Genomic DNA, 23034 nt, shown 5'->3' with positions numbered 1-23034 from the left:
TTCACAATGACCTTGGCAGACTGAAAACATGGTCTAGAAAAAAAGAAAAAGAGGATGCAATTCAGTTAGATGGGTGTGCAGCTCTGTACTTTGCGGGGCATAACCAGTTTCACAAACAGGAAATACCAGATGGCAAAGGACTGACAAGGTAATAGGTCTTCAAAAAAGATCCTGGGGACTAGAGCAGACTACAAATTGCAGATGAATGAGCAGTGGCAAGCTATTAGAAAAAAAGTCAAACGTTAGACAAACGTACAAATGCAAAAACATTCTCAGACACAAGAATTTTTCCATTCTACTCAACACTAATAAGACTGGAGTTGAAGTAGCTGAAGTATAATGCCCCATTTTAGGCACCACACTTCAAAAAATCATGTGTATCAAATTTGTCCAGAGTAGAGAAACAGGAATGATGAGGCATCTGCAAAACACGAGCTATGAAGAAAGACTGAAATAATTGGGTTTGTTTAGGCTAAAGATGAAAAGACTACATGAGCCAGGGGTGCAGAGGGGTGGAGAGGGAAAAGGCTTGAGGGAAAATGATGACAGTCTTTAAATATGTAAGAGGCTGCTTCAAATGGGAAAAAAAGAAATAATATACACTCTCATCTATGGTGGCTACAACAAAACCCAGGCTTGTGGTGCAGTAAGAGAGGCTGAACTTAGACTTCATGAAGAAACTTTCTAGTGCTAAAGATAGGGAAGTACTGCGAGAGATATCAAAAGGACATGGGATTTCTAACTAAAAAACTAAAGCTTTTTTAAGAACAAATTAGACAAATACCTGCCTGGACTAGATGAACATTTCTAGTCCTTTACAGCCTTCTTTTCTGTCACTATGATCTTCTGTGATACACAGCTAATCTCCTGTGGCCCCACAAATTGTCTTGACTACAGTTCTGGGCCTGTATTTGATTTCATTTATTTGCAAGTATTTAGTTACTTATTAAGCCCTTAGGTCAATTACATTAAGAAATTTAATTAAAAAATGTAATAAAAGAAATGCAATATGTATTTCTGAAGAAAACAGGAATATGAGCTAATTAAGTAAATGCTTAAGAGATCTACATTTATCCCCTTTGCCCATATGGTTATTAAAAATTGCATGCTGTGTTATCAGTCTAGAATGAGATTTAAATAATTTACGTTTCTCAGTCATTTGATATGTGAACATATAAAGCATATCCTCCTACTTTGAGATACCAGCCTCCTCAAAAGTTTATGCCTCAGTAAGTCTTTTATCACAATTTAATTCCCAAGCCACTCCCTTCTCCCCCCGAAAAACACCTTAGTATGGAAAAAACAAATTTTGATATTTTTAATGCATAACTCCTTCCTGAGACAGATTATTATTTACTCCTGTATCAAGAAAACTTGCAGCAGTGTCCTTCATACCCACTGTCATGTCATGACAAAGTTCAAGGAATAGAGAAGACATTACTGACTTGCAAAATTTTCATGACAGTGAGCCACCAAACACAAATCTTTGATCTGTTCTTTAACAGGTACATGCTGGGTGGAAAATAATGAAAAGAAATCTCAATCATCCAATAAATAATTTATAGCATATCAAGTACGTCACCTTGACAAGAACTGAGGAGATCAGAGCTCTAATCCTGATTCTGCCGACAACCCAACCATCCCAGTCAATACACTTCATAACACTGTTTCTCGTCTGGTATCTCATTTATGCAGATTATACAAATCCTTCAGCATACTTTTTCTACATGTATGTATAATGACAGTTTAGTTGAGCTTTGATTTCAGCCAGGCACTCATGTAATGCCAATAAAGAACTGATTATTGAGGTATATAGAGATTCCTGTGAAATTATATAGTCAGTGACCTCCAGTGGATTCCAAAAATGAATCGTTCTGACTATCCCTTAAATCAAAAACAAGAGGAAAATGTCAACACTGCTAATCTGCATGACATGAAGAAATAAAGAGTTATTCATTACTGTTAGCAAGAGCCTACAGGGCTATATCTTCTGGATGAAATATTGACAATTGCCTATACAGGCAAACACAGTTATTACTATTTTTCAGAAAGTGGTCATGGATCAATACTTATTTTGCAGATATTTGTTATGATAATCTATGTTTACTGTCGTAGTCGTTGAGGAACAGGTATAGATCAGCCATAACTGAATGCACTTTCTAATAACAGTCAATATATCTGATACTTAATGTATTTTATTTATAACTTGCTACTTTTGGAAAATTAAAAAAAAAAAGAAAAAAGAAAAAAGAAGGAAAAGAAGGAAAAGAAAAAAGAAAAAGAAAACAGTCTAATTGACAGCAACTTTTGGTTGTGATTCATCCATGGTTAGGGAGGAACAATGCAAGTAGTCATTGGGAAAGTTAGAACAGCTGCTTATGCATCTGATAGACTCTGAGTAAACCTCCCACTGAAACTGGGAGCTTGCACAAACTTGTGTAAGACAAGGAATACTCTGTTAAAGCTTAAACCCTGGTGCCACTAGCAATTACATGGAATTGTCTGAAAAAAACACAGCCTGTAACACAGAACAACATGCAGTTGTTGATGGCCTTATTTTCATTTGTACACTCTTGTGTTTTTTTTTATTCTGAAGTGGACCACAATCCAGTCATTCTGTAGTTTCTGTGGCTAAGAAACCGAACAGCTTAGAGTACCCATTGCACCACTTCCCTTTGGGGATTCCCACTTTAATCTGGCCTGTTGGCTTCAAGGCATGAAGAACCATGTTTGCTGTTCTTTGAGTAATGATTTTGACTGTCGTAGGTAGAGTCATTAGAAATTAGGTTATCATTCTCCAGCTGCAGCCTTAGGGCAGATATTGCATTTTGGCCATCCCTCAGATCTGTCACCCTCCAGCAGCCACATAAGGTCAGAACTGATAAAATAAGAAGCACTAGCTAGCTTCCTCCTACCGCCACTGACTCAGGAAGACTATACCAACCCAAGGGATTTGCAATTGACATGGAAAAAATTCTGTTTAGAGATTAATATAGATAAAGAAAATTATACTGAAGAAAGAAGATCACAATGATATATTCTCTGTACTTGTAAAAAATAGTTTCACGTCTTTTTGCCAAGTTATTTCTTTTCAGTGCTCACTTCTGCCATCTTTACATCTAAGCTGAGGAATAAAGTACATATAGATCCCTGGAGCTGGGTCAATGAGACTGAAAATTCATAAGAGCTTTTGTGGACCTGCAAGGCTGGAGGAAGTAAGGGTTCCCTTCTGAGTACTACCTCATTCAATTCACAGCACGTTTTTCATTCTAACTGGTGTAAAAACAAACAAACCATAGGTGCTTTGTGAATAATTCCTCATGCCTCATTCCTTGAATTCCTTCATGTACCTTTTTTTTCTATTTCTATGGCTAAATTACAGCTTCTGTGACTACATATTAGTAAGGATAGGGGCTAGCCTCACCCACTCTAGGCAGCTTCAGTTTTTCAGAGTTATTATTAGTATACCTAATACAACTAGGTGTCATTTGTTAACAGGTCAGAAGGTTTCCAGCTGAATAAACACTCCTTATAGGTATTAGATCCTAAATACGTCAGTCCCTCTCCATTCTTATTACGTGTTTTGATGATACAATAGGTCTTTTGACCATCTAGAAATCACATGGGTTTTGTTGTGTCCTCAAGGCATAGAAAAATGATTGGCATTTTCTGTCTGGGTAACAACATTAATTGTTACGTTTATTATAGCTAATATGATTGTTATTCTATTTATTGCCATCAGCATTCCTTCTAATGGTACTGTTATTTGGCTGTAATTGTCAGATAAATAGTCCAAAAAGTGCGTGTGAAGGAAGGAAAACAGGGAACAGAATTTTGTTCTGGGCTGTACAGAATTTGGAGTCAGACCTTGGAAAAAGCTTTTGGTTTAGTATTTGTACGACAGAATCTCCTCACAGCATTCCTCTGCAAAACACTCACCCTGAGTTTTCATAAAGCATGCTCCCCATTGTGTGCCACTCTGACAGCACAGAAGAGGAAAAGAGGTTTCCTTGCTCATGTAAACAGTTGAGGAAATATTCGCAGCTCCCTGAGAAAACAACTAAGTGACCTTTCTGCTTGAAAGTTCGCTGCCGGGCTGTGTACCTACAACTCTGAAAACACAGCTAGGATGCTTGTGATTAAACAAAATGCAGAGAGGGAAGCGAGAGCTAGCCGGAGATACTGAGAACCTTCTACTGGCGGATGGAGACACCCACAATCTGAGATATTCCAGCCTTCAGCAGCTGAAGACTGCGCAGGAGGCCAGCATGGAGAAATGTTACGTGTTGCACAGAGCACACTTCTTCAGATTTCTTCTCAACCCTGCTGCATAACTTCCAGTGTTTTGGGATCTGTAATGTGGGTTTAATGGGTACACTCAGTCTAAAGGAGGACAGCACACTTGTGCATAGAGGGTTTTAAGCTAGGAGACCAATGGTTTTACAGTTCATGGGCTATTTCCATTACCTCTGTGTATGCTGAAGTTCTGCCTAACAACAAATGGTTCAGGTCCCCTGTAAGATGGTATGAATCTTCTTGTTTTTTTTTTTCTCCAAAATTTTGGTTTGCTCCAGAAAAGCATGCTATATAACTGCATAGGATATGCAGAAGATAAGATAAACTTAAAATATTTATAAATTTTAAGAAAATATATGTTGTTGCCCAATACCGCTTTTATCAAAGATGCACTTCCCTCACCTTAAAAGTGACAATGAAAAGGTGCTTGGCAGAAGTAAATACATCATGATGATATCTTTGAATTTAAACTGTGAGCCAATGACTGAGTATTAAGTAGCAGCTTTCTCTATATCATTAAGTTCTCCATTTATAATAAATTTTGCTCTTTGAACAAGAAGACCACCCTAGTATTAAAACTCACTAATGAATCGTGCTTCAGTTGTAGCTTTTCTCAGCAGCTGCATCCACATCACAGCGGTACCCACACATTCCTTTGGACCATTTCATCCAACAACCTAGCTCGCTTTTAAATTGCTCATGGACCTCTCTCTGGATTTCTGTCTTTGGCCTCATTTTGCAACAAAATGAAATCTGAATTTTCTGTTCTAATTGCAGGAAATTTAATACTTCTCTTGCAAGCATGAAGATTTCTGCATTGCAACCAGCAGAAAGCACAGAGGACTAAAGCCCAGATGAGAAGGCATTCGGGAAAGTCTCAAGTTGTGTTTTCGTTAGCCTCACTAGACAATCTGAGCCACCAGAGAGATATTTTAGGGGATATAAAAAGAGGAAGCAGGCCTCAGATGTACCATTGGATTATACCTTGGCTGGTATTCAGGCCTGGGTTTAAGGCCTAATCAACATCAGGATTTGGGTTTGGCTTCAGCAGAATCAAAATTTTACAACGGTACTTTGAAGTTTTGCAGTTAAACTTCTGGTTTAGCACTGCAAAAATCTGAGCTCTGTTCTGCCCAGCTCAGCTCAATTCCCGTGTGAGCTCCAGCAAGCCCCTGAGCTGCCCCCGTCTTGGTACGCTGCCCGGTCTGAGCCACGCTCTGCCTGGTTTGTTCCGTCCAAATTCCTTAAACGCAGGATTCCCACTATGTGTTTTCTATCACAAGGGGGCCCTGATGCTGGCTGGAGCCTCATAAATCTAAAAAATGCACACTCTCTTGAATAGTGAAACCTTACAGACACGCTGTACTTGTAAGAGATTAGCTTGGTGTCGTAATTGGAAAAGCAGGGCTCTCCAGGCTTAGGCAGAAGTAGAAATAAAGTGCACAAGCGACTACACAACCAGAGATTTTACTCTTTTTATTCAACTAAAATTATGAAGGGGGCTTAAATTTGAAGTTCCCAGTTTAGAATATTTCTGTTTTAAAATGAAATCTTTCAGCACCATCATTAGCTGAGACAAGGAACGGCATTTCTGTCTTACGTGTATCACTTGAACTGTATGTTACTAACGTGAAAAGAAAAAGCAAAAATGAAAAAAAATTAATAACTTAAGGCTTATCAATTTATAGTGTTAAGTGTAAGCCTGGGAACAGGAAAGGCTGTATCTTAATTGATTATGTTTTTAAAAAATGGCCATATGTAAGTGACTATAGCAACACATCGGACCATATTCTGATTAAAAAATCGTTATCTACTGGTAGTCTGTGTCAGAGATTTAGAACAGCAACAGTTTCCTCTACAGCTGATCAAGCCATATTAGTTGGCTATGAAGAATGAAAATATTAGTTCAAAGAGTTAAATTTTCTAAATTCTTCAGATTGGAACTAACCAAAATTATAAAGTAACAATAGGAAGTGATAGTAAAAGCAACACCTTGCAGCTAGCACAAAATCAGACCTTGTCGCTAGGTCAATAAAAACTTTCTGATACACCCAAAAGAAAAAAAATACTCTCTGAAAGTTGGAAGAGTAACAAAGGGAAAAATAATTACAATACAGCACGAAAGAAATCCTCAACTTTTGCACCCAAAAGAGCATTTTCAAAATATTTATCATCTGTAAACCTCTTCATTACAAGACAGAATACTGCTATCTCTGCTATACAACTGGAGGAACAGTCAACAATCAACTCACCCAAAGCTGAGAAGATGCAGAAATAGACCTTATGGCATCTGATTCTGTATCAGCTCACCTATACATTTGATCCTATATGACCTTAGCTGTAAAATTGCCTGAGACCATTGACCTAGAAAACACTCTGAAGTCCTTGAGGAATGTTTCAAAACAGGCTTCTGCTCTTACGTAGCTTGAGAATGCCACAGCAAAGAACCTTAAACACTAAAATTTGGTGCCAAGAGGTTAGACTTGTGACAATAATGACAAGAATTTAGATGTTCAGTGTGCAGCTTAGCTGAAAAAAATTAGCTCAAGTATAGTATACCGTTGTTATGTTACCTCATTTGTTTTGCCCAACTTCACTCTCAGGGCTGTTCATTCTTTAACCTTTCCCTGCCGGCTAGCCTGGAGAAGCACAGAGCCCAGTTCCCATGGAGAATAACTGCTTACGTGGTGCATTTGTGGGAATGTTGCTGGGGTATTACTGCTAAAAGGTTGAACAAAGTACCTCACAGGAAAAAAATAACCCAAGTTTTCAACACTGCAAAAGCATGCAGCACTGAATGAGTCAATTCTAAGAAATCAAACACAGATATCTGGCACACTGAGTAGCAGCTCAACAGAAGCTCTCACACCATCGAGCATCTTTCACCAGTGGCCTCAATCCTGACTAAGACCTCTGGAGAGTACCAGACTATAAGTGAAAAGGGGTACATTCCTCAGTGAGGGGATATGGATTACCTATAGGAAACTTTGTAAAAAGATGGGGCATATGAAAAGTCTAACAAGAGCTGGAATTAGCTGAAATCTGCGGCATACTGATCTTTTGGGGTGAGTGGGGATCAACAGTAACGATTCCTGGTATCAGGGATCTGTATGCTGATGACTGAATAAAATGAAGATTGGAGTAGTTTAACTGTAAACATCAGAAAAATCCAAGTGCTAGAAAAATCCCAAGACCAGACTCTTTGTGGAGTTGCCATCTAAAAGTTCCTTGGGCTGAGGTTCAACTGACTTTTCTTTATTGCGCAAAGGGCCTGACAAACTCCTGATGAACATGAGAAAAGCCACCCAAGCAATAAAATAGCCAACATAGCGTCTGTGGACTGTGACCATAACTGCCATTGCACGGTTACATGGTGACAATAAATCACTGCATCAGTGTAGTCACTGGTTAACTTAGTACCTGCTTTGCAGCCACATTTCGACTCTCAACCTAAGAGTTACATTCATGAGTAGTTTGTGGTCACTGCATAAAGCAAAATATATTGAAGTTCTTTAGCTTACAAAACTTAAAGAATTAGATATTTTGCTTTTGGCTTAATAATGTCATATGCTGTCAATCTGAATATAGAAAATTCTGGATATATTTGTCAAATCTCTGACAGCTAAAGTGGCATGCTTAGACCTTTTTCACATATCTTTTTTGCATGGTTCCTATAAGACCACTCTCCCTGACACAATAAAACACCTATGTGCTGTATTTATACTTAATTCACTTATTCAGAACTGTGAATGTAATTCCAAATGATGATGAACTGAAGAGAATGGAGAATATTTGCAAATCTAATTTTTAAACTCAGTTAAATGAATCAGTTCATTGACCTGTATAACTAACGAACAGCTAAATACTAATTTGCTTGTGTAAGCAAACAAATTAAAAAGGCAATACAACAAAAATGAGGAGAAATAAAAACTTATGACTGCACATTAAACACCTGCCATCCAAACAAAAACAAGGAGGGAAATTACCTTACAGTGCTTTCCGCAGTTTGGCTGGCCCTAATATTTAATTAGTTTATGTTTAAGCAATACTTACTCTTACAAACTGATCCATCAGGATATCTGAAAGTATTAAGAATGCCATTTCCCATAGCCACACAAAGTTGGAATAGGATTTTTAGCAGGAAAATATCAAGATGTGTTAGAAAGTCAATGACTTACCTAATAAGCTCGCACAATCCCGTCTCTATGTGCCCTACACACGCTGATTGATTTTGATTGGGTTTGCTGTTCCTTTTTTCTCTTATGTGCACAGAGACTATACTAAGATACAATCCCATTCCAAAGCTTTTAGAAAGGCAAAATTTAAAGAGGCAAAAGAAGCTTGAGACTTGTTGAGATCACATTAAGACTCTTTCACAACGCTTTTTTTTTTTCAGTTATTGAGAATGGTGTGAAAAGAAAAAAAAATTACAAAGCTACCCCCAGGTCAATTTGCTGATCTGTGATATAACTAATCCTTGGTTCTCTTTATGTCATTTAGTCATAGAAATTAATACTTATTATCTGCCTATAGGCAGATCTGGCCTTCAGGTCATTTTCTGCTCAGATAAGACAAACGCCTTATTTGAAATAAAACATTTTCACCACTCGCTCATCATAAAAGAATAGGGGGGAAAAAAAAGATTAATTGTAACAATGAAGGAACACCAAATCTGGGTGCACTGGCACACAGGAGGTGCTTGACCCGACTGTGTCCTCTGCTCTGGACAGCACGAGTGGGAGTCATTATTCCTCCAGCTCTCCAGATAATCTGTGCATGATAAAGCCCATGTCATACCCTCCATGCACATTTTAAAAGTCTGATTGAGAATTCTGGGACTTGAAAGGGAAGGAGCTGCATATGGGGTGGGGGTAAGGGAAAATAGATTTCTTTACTTTAGACGAGGAAAGTTTTCAACGTTTTACAGCCTCCCCCAGAAAGTCAGAACTGTCAGACTGAGAAACACCGAACTGTAGGATGGTTACATTTCGTCACCTGTATTTGTACTCAGTTGTACAGTGTTTGTACACGAATAATGAAGGTGGCACCTTTCAGAGGCACCTTCAAGAAGGAGCCCAGGACTCAAAAGTGTCTGCTCTGACTTGCTGGTTTCCTCCCAGAGATCAGAGCCAAGAGCATCCGTGAAGACTTTGGCAACCACAGAGGAACACCTCTAAAAGGACAATCCTTGCAAAATTACGTGTGCCTTCTCAGAAACCTTACATAGTCTCAGCTTCACTGGCTTGAGAAACAGCTCAGATGATAGCCCTCAAGAGTAGACAGAAATGTTAGTTATACAACTGCCTGGCCAGATTCTTCTGTGAATGGGGCTGGAGTGAAGGAGAAAAAAAGAATAATTGAATTGCTTCTCTGTTAAGAGGAAAGGAATGGCTACAAGGAGAAGAGCAGGCTGGATAGTGATAGCTTTATGTTTTCAAGAGAGGAATGGAGGCAGAACAAGCCTCCTGGCCTCTGAGCTTCTGCTTGTTTCCCAGAGTACAGGGATTTCAAGGAAAGGAGCACAAGCAAAATGAAGAGCCCATGGGATGGAGAACAAGTAAGAAAGAAAAGTCATTAGATTTGTTCACAATTCTGCAAAACTACCATTTTGTTTTAACTCAAATGCTTTTGAAATGCAAAAGGAGAAGGCAACAGGAACAGGCATTTAAATTGAGTTAAGCTGCCAAAACAGCATGAGATCCATAAAAAAATTGCATGGGTGCGAAAACACTGCAGCAAGAATCTGACAAACTGCCGTGATGGAAAGGAACCGGACTTTGTCTCCTGATCCCAAATACATGAGCTATCACGATCCTGCCTGTCATCTGGTGAGGTCAAGAGCCTCTGTCTTCAGTCATTACTTTTCTACCACTTCTGCCTCTCTTGGCTTCCAACAGGAGTTATTTAAATTGGCATGGTATTTACACAGGCACAAATGATAACCACAAACATTTTCATCCTGATAGGCTCATGCACGTGGTATGGAAACCTGATGTGCTGGAAGTAAAGCTGTGTATAAAAGCTAACATTTAATAAAGTTCTCCGAGCTACACATGGACTATTAATACTTTATGCACCTCTATGAAAATGCAAACAAGAAATTAAAAAAATGGTCTCTGTTCAAGAAGGAATAAAAAGCTCATAATGCTGGCAGGGAATAAGCTGCCATAAGATAACCAAAAATCTTTTCTAAGCTTAAGTGTTCCACCTGATTGCGGTAGTCTTGCATTAAAGAGCTTTACATGGCAATACAATGCTAAACCAGACAGATTATTATTATTGTTGTTGTTATGGTTATGTAATTAATAATAATAATAATAATAATAAATAATAATATTATATAATATAGTATATAGAATATAATAATTATCATAATAATTAATAAAAATAAGCAAATCAGCTGCTAGACTGCAACAGATAGCTCAGAGAACTGAATAACAATTGCATTTTAAAGTTATAAAATCATTTATGTTCTAGAGGATCTGAAAACATTTTACCACTTAGGAATCATTTTATTCATTACAGGAGTGAAAGCACCTCTGAGGAAACTAAACATATCCTTCGCAATCAGCAACAAAGAAGACAGAAGCATAAGTAATTTCTCTCTGCGTTTTGTAAATATTGGCAGGGTTAGTTCTGAATAGCTTTAGTTGCACTGCTGTAAATATAGTAAACTCCTCTTAAGCATGAAATACATAATGAGGAAAAACTTTTAATTAGTATATCTCCCTCAGAAATTATTTACCTAATGAGAGGCAATTGCAGTGAATGCTGCTTAATCGGAACAGTATTAGCATATATTCCATGCCATGGTACATACCCAGTCATTACCAGTGATTTCTGTGGTGGTTAACCACGTGTTAAAATAAGTGCAAAATTTTAACTTTCTGTCAATTGATACAGAAGTTGCCAAAAAAGACACAGTTTAAGTGAACAGAACGTGATTTCTGTTCTTGCATTTCTATTCAGGTATAGTATTTTATGTCAGCTCTCTCCCTAATTCTACAATCAGAGACTTAAAAACTGAATGCCAGGAAGTAGTTGTAATTTATTCCATTTGGGCAAACACTATAAATTCCTACAGGCAATTACAGCACTTACTCACACAGCCATAGAAACTGCACATGCAAATGGAACATGGGTCCCAAGTCTTCACAGATGATTATTCCCCAAATCTCTTATAACCATAAAAGCCATTTAATTAGGACTCCAGGATATCTAATTGGATTTCCCAATTACCAAGATACAAATGTACCCCAAACGAGCTGTAAGTCTGGGGGGAAAAAAAACAGATTGCAGGCTTGTTGCCTTATCCTCTCTCTGCCTGCAGCTGCCCTGTGAAGAGCTGAGAGCGGAGTGGTTCCACTGTCCACTCGTGGGACTGTGACATGGGACAAGGTGACGGGGTCACCAGTTCACCCGGAGAGGGGGCAGAAGCAAACCAGGCACTTCTGAAGCAACAGGGTGCTCACTGCCAGCTGGAGGTGAGGTGTTTTCTAGTGAACTAGTAGCATTTTAGGCTATAAAGACAGTCTACCTCCAAAATGCATCTTTAATACACACTTCTGCTCTTAGAGCCAGAATCTTACCCCATTTCCAGTTGTGCTATGTTTTTGCCAACAGGAGAAACACGTCTAAGAAAACTGCACTGCAGGAACTGCTGAGATGAACCCAAACTCACCCACTCCCTCTTCTACACCACACAGTGAGACTCACCCACTCCCTCTTCTACACCACACAGTGAGCTCAAGATAGTTTTCAAAAGGCTGGATGGAACTGCCAAAGCTCAAATGATCCTTATCTAGCACTGGGATCTGTATAGCTGTGTCTACGCTGTGCAGCCACTGCACTCTCAGCAGTCATTTGGTCCTCTCAAGACCAAATACTCATTCACATTGTCATGGCACTGGAGCTCACTAGGCATGCTGGGGCAACAGTGCCCCAGCCAGGCTACCATGAGAATTATTAAGGTCCATATAGACCACACCAAGCCTTCAGGTCATGTCCTTGAGCAGTGTGGACAAATAGACAACCTGCAAAATCCTTGGCAGATGCAATCCAACTTTACCAAGCTACATCCTTTGACAGAGAGCATCAGGGGCACCAGATGGCACATTGCCCCACAGATCCCAGGCAGGGCTGTTTCAAACTGGAGCAGGCAGTGCATCTGTGAGCACACTGAAACACATTTCAGAGCCATCCCTGCTGTCCCAGTGTCACAAAATCCTTCTTTCAGTATTCAAAAGTAAGAATAAGAGGTCCATGGAATGGCATGGTCGTACCTTCTCTGCGCCTCAGACCACCCTGTCCATCAAACTCATGGTTGATGGTCAAACTCATGAAGTTCGTATATATGACACACTCTCCTCTCAGTCTCACCTAAGTGTCTGCCCATCTCCATCATCCAAAGTCCACTACCCAGTGCTAACTGGGCAGCCAGGCAGTCACTGTCATGTGAGATGGCTTCTCAGGGGCTGGGGTTGGCTTGCACAGCATCTTCTGGATGAAAGCAGGCAGAGAGGGAGGAAGGGAGGTGCAGGCTTGGCACTGCCTTGCATGGAGAATCTCTCTCTATCCATTTCACAATCACCACTGTATGCCAGGAACAGGGCCAGCTGAATCCTTGCCTAAACCAATTTGCTGCTGAAGCAAGAGTCACCCATCCTTGTCCAGGGACATCTCCAAAGTGCTCACATAACAGTCACAGTGCTACAACAAACATGTCTGTAGGAAGGAGCCAAAGGTTCCCTTTATCCTGAAAATAATTTGGATAATGTTCTCTCCTGGATCAGGGTGTGCTGAGTGCACATGGTGATGCCTCCTTGCATTCAGCACAGGCCTATGTCTGAGGAAAGACCACCCCAGACCTATATTGAAACATTTCAAAAGCCAGATCCCACGTGACTTTAGCTCTGCAAATGAAAGCTGAGGACAGACTCATGATGTTAAAAGCACCACTGTGCCCATTGGAGTTGCTCTGTGCCACCCAGGAAAATCAGCTGCCTGGACAGGTGGCCCTCAGTCTATTGCTTTAGAGGCCAAACTGTGGATTACATACTAAAACAGGAGACAGTCTTTTCTGCCCGTTGTGACTTCTACGTGATCGCAGAACTTTAAGGTATCCTCTTCTTTGCTCACAACCCCTGCAAATGGGAAAATAAATTTTACTTTTGTGCTGTAAGCTAACAGTAGATTTTCTGGCACAGGTAAGGTGTGTACCGCTTCTACATGCGTTTCGCCTCTTGATGAGGTGCTCTGGGAAGCAATCTGAATTGCCACCCCAAAGGGCTTTATCCTCACACTTCCAGTGCAGTGACCTAGGCCATCTTCCTGGGGGCTGCTGAGTTCAGCTGACCCCCAAACAAGCACTTCTTCCATGGGAGAAGCAGGGTAGGCTCTCAGATCTCCCCACTCTTTTGCGGCAAGTCCTGGAAGATTTGTTGCATGTCAGTCTGCCCCATACAGATCAACCAAAAGCAGACAATTTGGGGCAGAACAAGTATTGGACGTGCTTTGCCAAGGCCCCGGGGGATAGATATTATCCATTTATCTCTTACTGTGCAGTGTGCCATAGGGTGTGTCCGGAGTCACCTTTAGGGTATGGATATAAACAAGGGGGTTTTCTACTGAGCTGGTCCTTTGGGAGCAACAGAACAGACCGGCACGAAGGTAGATGTTAATGCTGCAAATTGCAAAACTTTCAGCATCCCTTAAGCATTGCAGCCCATTAACAATCCCAACACCCAACAGACTTATAGTTCCTTTATTTTCATGTAATTTAAATAACGTGTGTTTAAGTAGATGGCTTTTACTAGTAGCTGATAACATTGAACAGATGAGAAGCATTATGTAAAAGCTCATCAAAGCCCAGAAGGGGGATAGTAAAGAGGGAGTAAACATGTACTAGAAGAACGATTACCATTGTTCTCTGTCCCTTGTGCAGTTTATATTACTCAGAGTAGTCACACAAAGTATGAATAGCTTTAGCTTTTTTATATATTGGGACATTTGCCTCTCTGGGGATCTTCTGTCTGACCCTGCCCTCCCTTCTTCAGCTACACCCTCCACAGAAACTACTTTGGGGATCCTTTCTAATTTGACTACCCCATGAAAAGGATATCAGAAATCTAAGGCTGGGAAGAATTTCAGAAGTGTTTATATTTCTGGACTGGCAGCTTTCCAAGAGTGCCTGGGAGCACACTTGCTGGAGGAGGAGAAAATAAAAAGCAAAACGGGGAGAAAGAAAACAAGTGTGTTATACAACACTCATACTCTCATCCTACAGTGCTGTCTGCAGTACATCTGCTTGCTTATCAGCAGCAAGTCTGCAAAGCAAGGAAAGTGCACATTAAGGAAATCTTGCCCAAATAACGACTTGGATCTGATTCCAAGTTTCAACTCTCACAGGCAAGGAAGATGATACATACTGGTACTACAAAGTAAAAACACACACACCATCATTTGCAATTTGGAGACACTTGCAATCCACAGGATTGCAACAGGATAGACAGAGTTCTTCAAAGAAAAAATTGCATTTATTTAATTACAAATCTCCTGATATCATTGGCTTTAATAAGACCTTAGCAGTATATCTGCAGTAATACGTTTTCTACCCAATGATTTGCCTGAAAAGAAAGTTACAAAGTCCACAAAAAAGCAGGCAGACACATGGGAGGACTTTCTGTCAGGTGAAGGAGTTGTTCTATTCCTTGGTTCCACAAGCATAAGTACAATTCTGAGCACAACACTGAGCTCCTTTGCCCTGAGCTTTCCCATTCTTCGTGCAGGAATACTGATGCTTATATCTGTCTTACGGAATTGCTGTGGCCTCCTTAGCATTTGACATACGCCATTAAATCTCCTGATGGGAGGCAAGGTGCTAGAACAAAAATTTTAGAAATGTTTACTTATTGCAGATCAGAAGACATTGATGCTACATATTGTAATATTCTAGCAGTCCATTTAAAACTGTTCTATCACAAACTCAGGAAGGTTCTCTGTTTTTGGGGACTAGTTCATGAGTTTTCGTCCTTCAAAGCTATCGTTGGGATTTGGGTTTCTAATAAGCTTGAAAATATACAGAATTTTGCCTCATTTGAGTCTAAGACCTCAGCTGGGAAAGCCAGCGTGAATCTGATATGCTCTGGAGTACTTCAGTGTTCAAGGCACCACAAAGGCAGAGTGAAAGAAGACTGCAACATATTACGATCTCACTGCAATAGCATGAGAGACAGGCAGAAATAAAAAACCAGGGTGTCTGTGCTTTTATGATGTCAAATTACCGATTTCTCCTCCATAAGTGGAAGAACAGTTCTAGCTAGAAGCCTCCAAAAACAAGAGAATCGTGTAAGTCATGTCTGCATCACACTGTGGAGCGAAGCATAGATGACAGAGGGAGTGAAACCACGCTGGCTTCGGAAGACAATACAGGATAGCTGCTGTAGCATAGTTTTTTCCTCAAGCTGCAAGACCCATTAGCTTGGGCATGGTGCCATGCTAACACAGCTGAATAGGAACAAGGTTTTACATCCCAGACATTATACGCTTTCAGGAACAAGGCACTATATCCAAACAGTGCTGTGCCGCACTTTGTGATCTTTGTGTGCACTTGAGATCTTTATACCTAACAAAGGAGTTTGCTGCTGCAGAAAAAAAGCAGGCTTCACATAGCGCATCGGATGTTTTTGTTATGAAATGATGTGCTGGAAGGGATGGAGCAGCGTCTCACAAAGGTGAAAATGTACATTACCCCGGGGAAAAGATGTCCTCATTTTCCAGCTCCATCCAAGCTTTTCTTCTCTTGTAGATTCAGTAAAGAGACTCTGTTGAAAAGGAAAGACAAAGAAATCATTGTGGGAGATAAGACACTTTTAAAATTTCAAGTGAGCAGGAGGTACAGTCAGCTACCTGCTGAGCCACTCTTGGAAAGCCTTCATCTGAGATCAAAGATAAAAGCCAGTACTCAGCCAGGCTTCTTTTGCAAGCAGCACTGTGATCCACTCAGCATGCTTATTCAAAAAAAAACCCGACAGCAACAAGGAGCCCAGCTCCCAAATAGAAATGGAAGCAGTATCAAGCAGAGGGAGTTCTAATGAGAGGCCATGAATTCGGGAGCTTTGGTTAGAGATGCTTTAGCAAATGGATGTTTTCTCAGGAGGTGTAGGAAGGAACATTCTCTTGTGCCTTCTACAGTGCATCTGTGGTAAACAGGACATCGATGTAGGTGTAACTTGTTCTCTACAGGTCTATAGGTTGCTGTCTTTAAAGACTTAGGTGCAGTTTAGCCCAAGAAGAATAAATGACAATGTAGTGCACATATATATGTGTATATATGTATGTATGTACCTATATATAATATATATTTATAGACCTCTGTATGTATGTTCATATATATATTTAAAGACTTAATATATGAACGCAGTCCTGGACATAGAAAACTTCATGTCCTGTAGGCATGCACGTGGGTTGTAACTCTTCAGAGGAATGTTATCTCACAAGTGTGAGGTCGTTTACCCCACGTGCGAGAAGCCAATATACACACAGGGCAGAGGTATTTTATTTCACCTCTGCACAGAGATGGGTGCTTGGTCTTGTGGGATAACAGGAACATGGTGTTATTCAGCTGGTGGAATTTTAAAATTTCAAGTCTGTGGATGTGTATATTAGAAATATATGCAAGTTTAAAAAGTATTCCGGTGTCCTCACTTTTTTTTGGTTATAAATGGGATTTGGAGGTAAAATCCTTGCATAGACGTGGATTTTACCTTCTATGCATAGGCATAGAAATGGACTACCATATGTGTGTGACTCATATTCTAGATTCAGCTTTTCAAAGCTCTAAGAAACCTCATACTGTTGTCATTTTTTTTTAAATCAAATGTGAAAGAAATATTTCCCATTTTCTTTCACACAGGAGAAAATTTAGAAAACCCTATCACTTATGGGTGCCAAGAAGTTGCATGATGCAGTCCTGAAGAAGCAAAAGGCTTCAATATGACATTGCTCTTGCTGAGCTAGAACTAGAAATTTTGAAAAGACAATTTTGTTCTGCCAGAAATCAGAAATCCAATATGGAACAACCTGCAGGCTTTGTAGAGGACATTCAGAGCCCTCTTCTTCAAAGTACCTCTGTAGGAGCCAAAGTATCCGCTTTTAGAGTCACAGAAACAGAAAATGCTCCCACTGTTACTTCACATTAGTGTGGAACTGCCATAAGGAACCGCTGTTTCTGCTGTAGGATATGCAATGTGTATGGGAAAGCACCAGCTAGTCTGTAGATTTTAGTGGTTGACCAGAAAGCCATGATACAGTTTGTTTCAGTATTCATTCATATGACACACTCTAGAGCTGAATGACAGGAATTTGAACCAGATTGGGTTTGGATCTAACCTTTTGCAGAGCTGAGGCTCATCTCTGGTCAGAAGAGAGAGTGGGTGTTTTCAGTATCTCCAAAGCCACTTCTATTGCTGCAGTGGTAAATCCTCAGCTCGTTGTCAAGAGGCCAGTAGCCTCCAGTGGAAGACTGGGTGATTTCAAGTACCAAGAATGTCAACCATTCAGCACCTCAGCAGGTCAACGTGGCTGCTACGTATGCTTACAAACAACACAGATTAAGATACCACAGGAAATTTGTATGTGAATTATTTCTTTCCATGCACCTGTATATCTGATAGGAGCCTAAATTAAATAACACTATTTGTAACATTACATTACTGGGGGTCCTGGTGGACACCAAGCAGAACACAGGCCAGCACTGTGCCCTTCTGGCAAAGGTGGCTAGTGGTACCCTGGGCTGCATGAGGAGGAGTGTTGCCAGCAGGTCAAGGGAGGTGATCCTTCCCCTCTATTCAGCACTGGTAAGGGCACTGCTGGAGTACTGTGCCCAGTTCTGGGCTCCCCAGTACAAGAGAGAGATGGAGCTACTGGAGAAAGTCCAGCAAATTGTCACTGAGATGATGAAGGGACTGGAGCATCTCTCTGATGAGGAAAGGCTGAGAGAGCTGGGACCGTTCAGGCTGGAGAAGAAACAGCTCAGGAGGAATCTCATCATATTGTACACACACCTGAAGGGAGGGTGTTAAGAAGATGGAGCCAGGCTCTTTCCAGTGTTGCCCAGTGGCAGGACCAGAGGCAAAGGGCACAAACTGAAACACGGGAGGTTCCTCCTGAACATCAGGAAACACTTTTTTACTGTGAAGGGCGACTCAGCATGGCAACAGGTTGCCCAGAGCGGTGGTGGAGTCTCCATCCTTGGAGATCAACAAAAGCCATCTGGACATGGTCTTGGGCAGCATTAGGTCTCTCGCCTGGAGCAGGGGGATTGGACCAGATGACCTCCAGAGGTCTCTTCCAACATCAACCACACTGTGTTTCTGTGATTCTGTATTTTGTTCTGGCAAAACAACAAAAGTAATTAACCATATGAAAAGTTTCAATTAAGGAAAAAAGTCAGAGGTAAATTCTAGGTTTATTAAAAATAACATCAGAGTTATCAGAGTTATCCAGTACATTGACTGGAAGAAGTGTACAACTGCTATAAAATTTTACCAGAAATGGCAATACAAATTGGTAAGAAGACCATACAATGACTTTCAGGTTCCATTTCTCATACTATCTAAGAGAAAAAAATAAAACATACATGGCACAAAGCTGAGTAGAAAAGACTGGTTCCTCCACACTATCTATCATGCTATCTGCTCTGTATCATCCTTCTGAACTGTATTTGCAGACCACAGATAGGTAAGGTCATGCATTGTCTAATGACCGATCAAAACCACTTAGAACCCAAAACAAGAAAAGATTTCTGAAAAAGAAAGATACAGGAGCTGTACTTCTTCATTTGACATTGCTGCATGCTACTGAACACTAGTCCCTTTAACAGGATGACTACCTTGATACAGTTTTTAGTGGCTAAGGAAATACCTTCAGGACAAATTATTTCAAGTAATGGAATTAGTAAGAATCTCAGCACATGCATGAAGCCAAAATATCCATGAATCTGTACTTGCTTATTGCAATACATATACGAATGGTCTGTGTCAACAATCTCAAGACAATGTAATTATCTACCAGCCTACAAGAGACAGAAATTTAACCAAAATATAAGAGATATGAAGGAAACTGGAACTTGTTATTTCCTTTCTAATAATTCAGTATTCTCAGATATCTTTCCTGCCTGCTTGTCTGTACCGTACCACCTTATACAAAGAAAATGATAAATGAACAAAATCAACCTCTGCCTTTTTGATCTGTCCCTTAGGATAAGAACACAGGCTGCTTTGGAAAATAGTGTCATAATTCAATTGGAGTCTTCAAACACTTTCTGTAATTCAAATACAACAAATAAAATTATGATCCCAAGAGGCTAAACTCGCACTCTGAGTAGATAAGTCTGGGTATCTCCAAAATAGCATCTGTTGGAATACTACAAGATGCCTACATTATAGCAGTGCCAGTAAGAATCTGTGAAAGAAAATCAGGAAGCTGTAAAGATAAGTACAAGAAAGGGGAAAATGAGAATGTGGAAATAAGTGATTAAAAAAAATATATATTTATAAAGTAATGACCTCCCATTGCTAAGGAAACACAGAATTAGGGCTGCTCTCACTGTACATTATATAATGCCTAATTTTGTGCCTAAAAGGAGGCTGATACTGGAAAGAAAATCAGCCTCTGCGAACCTAACACTTCAACTAGTTCTCCTGCATTCTATACTCACATTTGGTCGGGTAGATGCAGGACTGCAGCCCATAATCTTAATTTGCATCAGATACCAAAAGGTATTCTGCCCGACTTTCATAGTCGTTCTCACACAGTGCATGGCATCTGCTCAGTATTAATAACCAAAGTAATGAACTGCTTTCCACCAAGGTAAACAAAGGTTTCAATTCTTCTGTTCAGGTCAGTGCTGGAGCCAAAACAGTTCACTAGCTGACTGCACAACAACTAAGGATAGATCCTGGCATAAACCAGGCCAGTCAAATATAAAGCTATGTCTATTTTCTACCTATGTTAGGTAAGTTTTCGGAGGCACTGAAGTCCTCATCTTGACTTACAGGAAAGAGGAAACCCAATGAAACCACAAACATTTGTGTGCGTGCCTCTAAGTCTGACACGGCACAAACAAATGTCACCGTATTTGGTAGCAAACAGGAGTGAAATCCAGAGGCTGAAAGCTCTGGGAGTGCATTCCCACATAGTCCAGACAGCCTGCAGCTACTGCAAGTGCTACAGGCTAGAAACACTTACTGGTATCTACTAAGGGCCAAAAGGGACTGGCTCTGTGATGCGTATTTAAAAAACAACAGTGTATAACTGGGCTATTTTTACACTGTGAACATAGGTCTAGGTCTGTTCCATGCTCTGTGCTGACTGCCAGCAGCACACATCCTAGTGGAAAAACAAGTCCTAAAGGCAGCCGTGATACCCCAAGACAGGACAACTAACGAAATTTCATAGGAAAAACTATCTTAGGAACATTCTTGATGCAGACAAGTCACTAATGCAGGAAAGAATAAACTGAACCTTCATAAACCTGTGAAAATTAATTTACTTCTTTATCTTCATATTGTCTGTCATAGCACATGTGGTATGGACCAGTCATGACCAAAACTGCAAAAATACCACACAGTTTTCACGTAAACACACTGCGGAAACACTGCGGAAGCCCCACGTTTCTGGGAGTAAATTAAATGGCTAAATTTACTGCAGAAGCTTAAGAGACATAGCATTTACTATTCCTTAGCAGCCATGATAAAATTTTGGTGACAAATTTTCTTTGTGCTCATGCATCCACAGCGGTCTGGCTTTATAATTTCAAAGTCTCATTCTTCTGCCATACACACAGGTGATCCCATTAACCTCAATGGGATGAGAACACACATCAGACTAACTAGAGGTGGAAACCTCTAAAACACAGAGGTACGGGGGCTGAACAGAAAAACACACTGAATTCTTGAATTAATCAAGTGTGTTGAGTTCTACATGAACAAACTGCACTTCAGGCAGGCAGCAGCCCCTTTCAGTCTGTGCTACCATAGCAGCAGACTCTGCTTTGCAGTATATGACTATTCTGCAAAGAACTCACTTATTCTGTCAGCTTCTCACAGTGCCTTTAGTAGCACATGAACTGACAGCTCTCCGGTGTCCTGTCACCTCTGTGCACTGTCCTGGCTTCCATTTCATTCATTCCTTCACATGTATACAGTATTAAAATGCATTGTGTTCCATGTGTTAGTCAATGGTTACATATTTTTACCAGATTTCTTCTCTAAACTATGAGCCCTCCCCCTTCTCCTGAAGGATTCATGTCCTTAGCATGTATTTCTAAGTGCATGCCACTGAAGTTTCTTACTGCTGATTTGAGCATGGTGGAATGTCAGTATTTGGGTAGTCCCTTTGCCAACACGGAGTCCTTGTGATCTCTGGGTGGTCAACTCTGTGCCAGATTTCTCACCTGTGATGGAAACGCTGATTCGCTCCAGAGAAACAGACAACACAGAAGTCATGTGAAAGGGATGCTGCTGGAAACAATTTTGCTCGAAATTGAGGTCCTATAAAATACTTTTTCCTAATATGTAAATCTCTTAAGCATACTTCTAAGATTTTTTCCCAGCTGTTTTTCGAGGTACCTTTTGTCCACTTACAGACAACAGCAACACAAAACTGAATTTTCTGCAGCAGAGAAACACCCAGTACTGTTGCATTTCACTCATAGTGGAGGACTTAAAAAAACCCCAAACTCTAGTACTGGAAATAATGTATTGACCAGACTCCTATTATTGTCCACATCAAGATGTGGCATCCTTTTTCCCAGTGCAGACATTACCCTTTATGACAGCAGGAAGGATAGTCACATTCCCTAACATCTCCACCAAATCGCATGAGCAATGATGTAACCAAAATACTAGCATTCCTCATTATGTGCTGGGTGCACACTTACTTACACACAGCCATGCCCACCACGTTGTCATTAGCTATGGAGAAGCGACACACGTGTCCGTATTTCATGGTGAGATATGCAGATAGTCCTCATACCATGGCCAGCCAAGTACCCCACCCAGAGTTTTCCTCGGGCTGGTCTCAAAGTGGCTGAGCTGGCTTACTACCTTGTGGCTACTTGGCAGACTTGCAGGTTGTAGGAAGACCAGTGGGAAAGTGCAGAGCAAGAAGACTTACCCCTTGTAGAGGAGGACCAGGCTAGGGAACATTTCAACAACCTGGACACACACAAGTCCACGGGACCTGACAGGATGCGCCAATGGGTGCTGAAGGAACTGGCCAATGCCATTGTGAGACTCTCTCAATCATCTTTGAAAGATCACAGCAATTAGGGGGGCAAAGGGTGTTCCTAAGGACTGAAAGAAAGCTAATGTCGCTCCTAGAGGAGGAGGAGGATCTGGGGAACTACATACTGATCAGCCTCACCTTTTACTGGGAAGGTGGTGGACAAAACAATCCAAACATATAAAGGACAAGAAGGTTATTGGGAGCAGTCAGCATGGATTTATGAAGAGGAAATCATTCCTGAACAACTTCCTCTGCCTTCTATGGTGAGACAAGTGGCCTGGTGCATGACAGCTGAGCAGGAGAGGTTCTTTTATCTTAGCTTTAGCAGGGCTTTCCACACTGTATCCCATCACACCCTCCTAGACAAACTGACGAAGTACAGACTAGGTAAGTGGATGGTGAGGTGGATTGAAAACTGGCAGAACTTCCAGGCTCAAAGGTCACAGTGTC

General features: G+C 40.6%; 1 long non-coding RNA gene across 1 annotated transcript in view; it reads right to left on the bottom strand.

The window, feature by feature from the left end:
- LOC142402745 (uncharacterized) overlaps positions 1-18482 on the bottom strand; it is a 33117-nt gene extending 14635 nt beyond the window's left edge. Inside the window, exons 1-2 of the long non-coding RNA XR_012773467.1 lie at positions 18360-18482; positions 16046-16118 (exon numbers count right to left, since the gene is read on the bottom strand). This is a non-coding gene — a long non-coding RNA (uncharacterized LOC142402745). The remainder of the gene's footprint in view (positions 1-16045; positions 16119-18359) is intronic.
- Positions 18483-23034: the final 4552 nt, after the last annotated feature.

The sequence above is a fragment of the Mycteria americana genome, chromosome Z (genome assembly GCF_035582795.1).
Source record: "Mycteria americana isolate JAX WOST 10 ecotype Jacksonville Zoo and Gardens chromosome Z, USCA_MyAme_1.0, whole genome shotgun sequence".
NCBI classification, from domain to species: Eukaryota; Metazoa; Chordata; class Aves; order Ciconiiformes; family Ciconiidae; genus Mycteria; species Mycteria americana.
The sequence above is the reverse complement of the archived record's forward strand: the minus strand, read 5'-3'. Positions and strand labels throughout refer to the sequence as shown.